This window comes from Sinocyclocheilus anshuiensis, unplaced genomic scaffold (genome assembly GCF_001515605.1).
Source record: "Sinocyclocheilus anshuiensis isolate Anshui unplaced genomic scaffold, SAMN03320099.WGS_v1.1 scaffold770, whole genome shotgun sequence".
Taxonomy (NCBI): Eukaryota; Metazoa; Chordata; class Actinopteri; order Cypriniformes; family Cyprinidae; genus Sinocyclocheilus; species Sinocyclocheilus anshuiensis.
The window spans coordinates 90,640-97,657 of NW_015544161.1; positions in this window are offsets into that span (position 1 = coordinate 90,640).

A 7,018-nucleotide genomic window follows, 5' to 3' on the forward strand; every position below is an offset into this window, starting at 1 on the left:
TTTAGTAGCTACTGTCCCTTTAAGAGCTTCACGCGTTTCTCTCTTAACTGTTTACTTTCATTTTAGACATAACCAACTGTGTTTATATGTAAACCTTGTGTGTTTTTCACAATCAGACGCGAAAGACAACTTAGTCCAATAATCAGGCGCTTTTTGACAGGCTCTCAGTGTGAGCGCGCTTAATGAGTACACGCTCAGAAAAAGCGCATGCAGAACAGCACGTGAATTAAATGTTTAACCGGTATTTCTTTAAAGCAGATGAAATAATGTAGTTTTGTGATTGCGCATAAGTGCAGTGTCCCGTGAGAGTAACTCTACCGTTCAGCTAACACTGATGTGAATGCATGTGGCGTTGTATATTATATTGAGATGGAGGGAGGCGCCAGAACTGCAGCTGATAGAATGTGCGCTGTAGCACGATACAACGATATTTCTTCAAAAGCAGATCGTGGAGACATTTTAATCGTCCACGATCAAAAATCGTCATATCGCACACCCCTAACTACCAAGTATAATCAATCTCACACACACAAACAAGCACAAGAAATCACTTCACACTATTAAGCGGCTGTGTTATGAACATGCAAAACTGTATCGCACGCGTGCTACAGTGGTAAACTTATTCATCGCACAGACCAGTTTTTGTCGCACTGTACAGCCCTGGTCTATGGTAACATATTAAACAGTAAAATCACTGTAAATACATGATTTACAACTGAGATACAGGTTTTCACAATAAAATGATAAATCTCAAATTTCAGCATTCAAACCATTTTTTTAAGAAAAGGGATGAGTTAAAAGTATAAATTATTATATTAATTTAAAATGGGGTTATATGGGTGGATGTTCGCATTGGTCTGAACAAAAACTGTAGGCCTATACAGGCTTATGCAAAGCCGAAGGCAAGCCTGCAAATTACTTATTTCTCGAAAATGTTTGTATTGCATTGACTTTTTGAACTGAAATACATTTGCCTTGTGAGACATCAATTGATCTTCATAAATATCAGTTTCTCAATTCTCAGTTGTTCCATCAACATTTTCACAACATATTTTTTTATATTTTACATTTACACATAGTGTAAACATATATTTAGATGATCAAATTAATAGTTATGACAAATTTGTTTTATTTGTTAATGCAAATAATTCGTACAAAAAAATACTGTGTGCGCTGCTTATACACCAGACAGATAATGATTTATGCAACAGATGCTCATTTTCACAAAACAGATAAATATTAGGCTAATAAAAACACAAGGAAATACAAACACCGATCTTTTAATAAATGCAAACCTGCTATAATTAAATTATGTTAAATTGTACAGATACAGTTATAAATAAGGTTACCAAATAAAATTAATAACATGCATTAAGTCAAAACTATTGATTAATTCCTAATCTGAATATTGGTTGGGATACGTCCTCCTATCAAGGCCTAAACCATGACCCTTGGGGGACCCAATTTTATTTCTAGTAAAATAACTATAATTTAGAATTATTTGCACACATAGACTCTTAAAGGGGGGGTACAATGCTGTTTCATGCATTCAGAGTTGTTTGCACTGTTAAAGGGTTGGATTCTCATGCTAAGCATGGACAAAGTTTCAAAAAACAATTTAGAGTATTTCTGTGCCAAAAATCGTACTTCTGGGTTCGTACAAGTTTCGGAGAGTTTTTTTTTCGATCGTGGCTCTTCATGACGTAGACCAGGGTGAAACTCCTTATATGGGCATTTCTCCCTGAAGAGCGCGCCCGCGCATGCATCGACCAGAGCAAGAGCGAGATTGCGCCCATCAAGCGCTTCATCCGGCGACTAGGGATGGGCGATACCACTTATTTTGTATAACGATACCGATATTTTTCAAGGCAGTATCGTCGATATCGATACTGATACGATACTTCTGAACTAAACTTTTAAATGATGAAATTTATTAAATTACTAAGAGTAAAATGGGTAATGATAACCACTTAACTTTGTTTAAAACACATTTTAACATTCAATAAGCCTTAATTGTAACTTATTAGGTTATATTTTTGTTTACACATGGTTCAAATATGTTTTTTGTTTACACATGATTCAAATCTACAAATACTACAGTTAGGGTGGAACTCCTTATATGGGCATTTCTCCCGGAAGAATGCGCCCGCGCACGCATCGACCAGAGTGAGAGCGAGATAGCGCCCATCAATGAGCTTCATCCAGCGGCAGCGCTGCACGGGACTTGCTCGGGAAGAATGTCTCCAATCCAAAGAAGTGTGTTTTTGGTTGTAAGGGAAAGATAACTTTGTTCAGCTTCCTAAAGAACCCAGCATTATGTAAACAGTGGATACAGTTTTTTTTTTTCTGGGGCAGCAACAGTTTCACAAGTGTGTTTGTTGAGGAACGTTTTATAAACAAGGCCCAGTTCGACGCTGGATTTGCACATCGTTTGATACTGAAAGATGGAGCGGTTCCAGCTATAAGATCCCGGTCATGATTCAGAACTGCAGACGGTAAGTGAAATGGCATCAAATGTCAGCATTCGGTGCCCAAGTGCTCGTCACTCTTTAGCTCCGCTCACGGGGCGCCTCCAGGAGCTCGGCTTTTTCCGGAGAGAATCGTAAAGCTGTATCTTTCTTTTATAAATATGATTAACACTAAAGACTTTTTGGAGATATGAAGGATGCAGTACTACTCTATAGGTATGCCTAATGTGTCGAAAACGGCTACGTGTTTCTTGTCTCATCACATTCAGTTATGAACTAACGTTACATCATCAGTTAAATGCTAACCTACATGAAAACCTGTATTTTCAATTCAAAATGATTTGACAAAAACGTCGAGAAGTTTGTATCATTGAATATAACATTTTTAATGGCAAAACAGTTGTTAAATATTACGTTTCTCTATTTGCATCTTAATTTTACCTTGCACTCTTTGACCATAAAAACAAGCGTCACACAAAGTAAAGCCCCGCCTTCTTTGATTTGATTGGCCATCCCAAACATTGACACTAATGAGCGCTGAGGCTGACTAAAAATATAACTTTTTGTCATCCATCCAAATGACAAAGAGAACAATGGGTAATAAAATGTTGTACTGTTTGACCATATGTATTTATCGGGTAGGCCTATTATAATATTATAATCGCCCCCTCAGAATCTATGGTGGTTACGTCTATAGTGAAAGTATTGCCAAAATAAGTATAGAAAAATCCTGGATGTGATTTGTGTGTGTGTTGTGTTTTTTGATTGGTACAATGAGCTAAAAGCGCACGCAGTGCTTCTCGTCAGCGTTTAACTCCACTGCTCTGTCTCAGGGACGGTAGAGAGCACAACCTCGCTTAAACAGGATTAGCTATAAATAGTGCTGCCTATCCGCTCGGCAGCGCGGCAGGCTCTCGCTACGCGGCCTCCATCGCTAAAACCATTAAGCCAAATCAATAAAGGCCACTTAAACGGACAGTCCCCTCAAAAATGAAAAGTCTGTCATTTATGTCAATCCAAACCTGTATGACTTTCTTTTTCTGTGAAACACAAAAAAATATATTTTGAAAAATGTTGGAAACTAAACAGTTTCTGTTCCCATTTGACTTCCATAGTGTTTTTTTGGCCATATAATGGAGGTCAATTCTTTAAAATATCGTTTATGTTCCAAGAGAGTAGGCTTTTTAAGACTGCTTCTAAACACACTTAAGCAGTTTTAAAACGTTTTTTTTTAAAGTACATTTTAAATCAATGTTTTAATCTTTTGTCATGCTTTAAAGTGCACATATTTTAATGTGTTGACTAAAGCACATGTAAAGTACTTGATTATAACTTTAACTGTAGTGTGTTATTTGATATTACATTTAAAGTAAATATACTATGCAACATTGTATAGTTACAAATGTGTATTACATATATTTAAACACGACATAAAAGTTTCAATAGAAATGACATTTCATATTTTAGTTTACCATTAATGCTTATCAGTACATTCTACATTTACATTTATATTTAGTCGCTTTTATCCAAAGTGACTTACAAATGAGGACAATGGAAGCAATCAAAATCAACAAAAGAGCAATGATATGCAAGTGCTATGACAAGTCACAATTAGCTTAATGCAGTACACGTAGCAAGGTTTTTTTTTAAATTAGGCTATATAATAAATAAAAAGAAAAAGAATAGAGCAAGCTAGTGTTAGAGGCCTTTTTTGCTTTTGATAATTGTATAATAAATACAAAGAAAACAAATAGATAGAATACAAAAAGATTAGAAAGGCTAGTGTTAGTTCTACAGTATACTTTAACCATATTTCAAAGACAATAAAAGCAATTATGAAGTTACATATAAAGAAGTACTTAAGCGGGTCATAAAAGCACTCTTAAGTTCAACTAATTGCATTTAATATAAATTTAAACTATAATATGCTTTCATTTAATAGTAAATAACACGCACTTAAGTGTCTTAAAACATTACATTCAGTTCACACTTAAGTGTATTCTTTTAAATGATACTACTTCCATAATAAAAGCATGCTAAATAAAGTCTTATTTTTCACAACAAAAGACCCACTGTCCTCTTTTAATTCCTGGACTATACTACACATTCCCATTTTGTATTAACCCAAGATATCTAAGAGACCAGATTTGTAGATTTTTCCATAATGGTTAAAATTTGGAACAGCTGATCTCAGACTACTTCCTATATTTATCCTAATTCCAGTTCGTCATTCCGAACCAGTCATTCCCCTCCCCCAGCCACGCCTCTGGAAAGTTAGAGATCAAGCCAAATGTCTTTGCTGATCCTGCCCTCCCATATCACCTCAGCACGGTAATGACGCCTGATGATGTCAAACCCTGCCCACACGTGGAGTCGAGCATGTGCCCGTGCGGCCGGCCGTACAGCGTAAAATGATGCATGTATGCATTAACATTGACAACCATTCACATGCACCAATGCTCGCTGTCATAGGATTACATTGGGGAAACACTCTAGCGAGCACATACACGCACACACTCACAGCAGGATTACCAACACAATTCCACACAGACATAGCAAGATTACAGAGACAACCCCCTCTTCTTCCCCAACACAGGATAGAGACTGCTGGATTAGAGAGGCACAGATTTACATAGAGAGAAATTACAATACAGTGCATATCAAAAACTCTCTCAAATGTGCTGTTGAGCATAAAAACACACGCAGGCACTTATTAGATCTTAAAGGATACATATTATGCCCCTTTTTACAATATGTAATATAAGTCTCTGGTGTGCCCAGAATGTGTCTGTGAAGTTTCAGCTCAAAATACTCCACAGATCATTTATTATATCATTTTGAAAATGCCTATTTTGAGTGGAAGCACCTCTGAGGCTGGGACTCTAATGGCGCTTTTCCACTGCATGGTACGGCTCACTTTTAGGGGGTTTTCCACTGGGTACAGTACCTGGTACTTTTTTTAGTACCACCTCGGTTGAGGTTCCAAGTGAACCGTCCTGTTACCAAAATGTGGCATGTAAACTCTGCTGATCACGGATTGGCCGGAGAGAATCGTGCCGAGCTGTGCCGAGCCGAGTCGTACCATGCAGTGGAAAAGCGCCATAAATAGTGTTCTGTGCTCATCTGTGCAGCCAAAAGCAGAACAGTTAGCATGTTTTGCTCAAACTTTCGCCATGACATTAGAACTGGTACACCGTTGTCGCTTGCGAAATCAAATGACGGCGCCGTGGGTGCAAACTTACAGATTAAGGGGCGGTAATATTATAATGAGATCCCTTTGCCACGTCACCAATGGAGTGAAATCAGACGCGTGGAAAAGTCAGATTTTCATGATATGTCACCTTTAATTACATAGCTAAACATTCTAAATACACATCCGTATTTGATACAGATGTTGATTTTAGGTACAAAATGGCCATTTTGGTTGCTTGAGTGACAGACAACGTGACATGACAGCAAATGTGATTCTGAAAGACAAGGGAATGAGGTTTAATTGGCACCGATGGATCGATCAGCCTCTGTTGGACTGCTCTCATTGAGATATCGAATAGCATCCTTGCAAGAGCAGAAAGAAGACACACACTCGTGCACCATCAACATTACACACCATGTGCACGCGCACGCACAAACACACCGTCACAGAATAACCTCACTAATCTTCTCTCAATGGTTTAAAGCCGCTGAAGAAGCTTAATAATTTAAGAGGAAAACAGCATCAGTGCTTTTAAGGACATATGCACAGAGATTAGCCCCCTTGCTCCACACTGGACAACAAAGGACACCCTTTCGCATGACTGAACTAATGATGTAAAATGCATTTCGATATCAATATGATAAAGCAGAACGATAAACCGATGGAACAGAGTTGTTCCGTGTGAGGGTCCATTTGTGGAAAAAAGGAGTCGACATACATTTACCTAAATGTATATTTATAATGCATAATGTATGCATAATGTATTCAACCCCATGTTTTTCCGAACCCCTATGACTTTCTTTCGGTAAGTCAAAGAGACTCGAATCAGTTTAACTACCAACATTAATTTTAATATAACAAAATATTTTTATTTTGTGTTCAGCAGTAGAAAGTCATACAGGTTTGGAACAACATGAGGTTGAATAATTTTTAGGTTTTTGTTAAACAATACCTTTAAGGATATATATATATATATATATATAGTATCTCACATAAGTGAGTACACCCCTCACATTTTTGTAAATATTTTATTATATCTTTTCATGTGACAACACTGAAGAAATGACACTTTGCTACAATGTAAAGTAGGGAGTGTACAGCTTGTATAACAGTGTAAATTTGCTGTCCCCTCAAAATAACTCAACACAGCCATTAATGTCTAAACCGCTGGCCACAAAAGTGAGTACACCCCTAAGTGAAAATGTCCAAATTGGGCCCAATTAGCTATTTTCTCTCCCCAGTGTCATGTGACTCATTAGTGTTACAAGGTCTCAGGGCTGCCTGCCAAAATGTCCAAATTGGGCCCAAAGTGTCAATATTTTGTGTGGCCACCATTATTTTCCAGCACTGCCTTAAC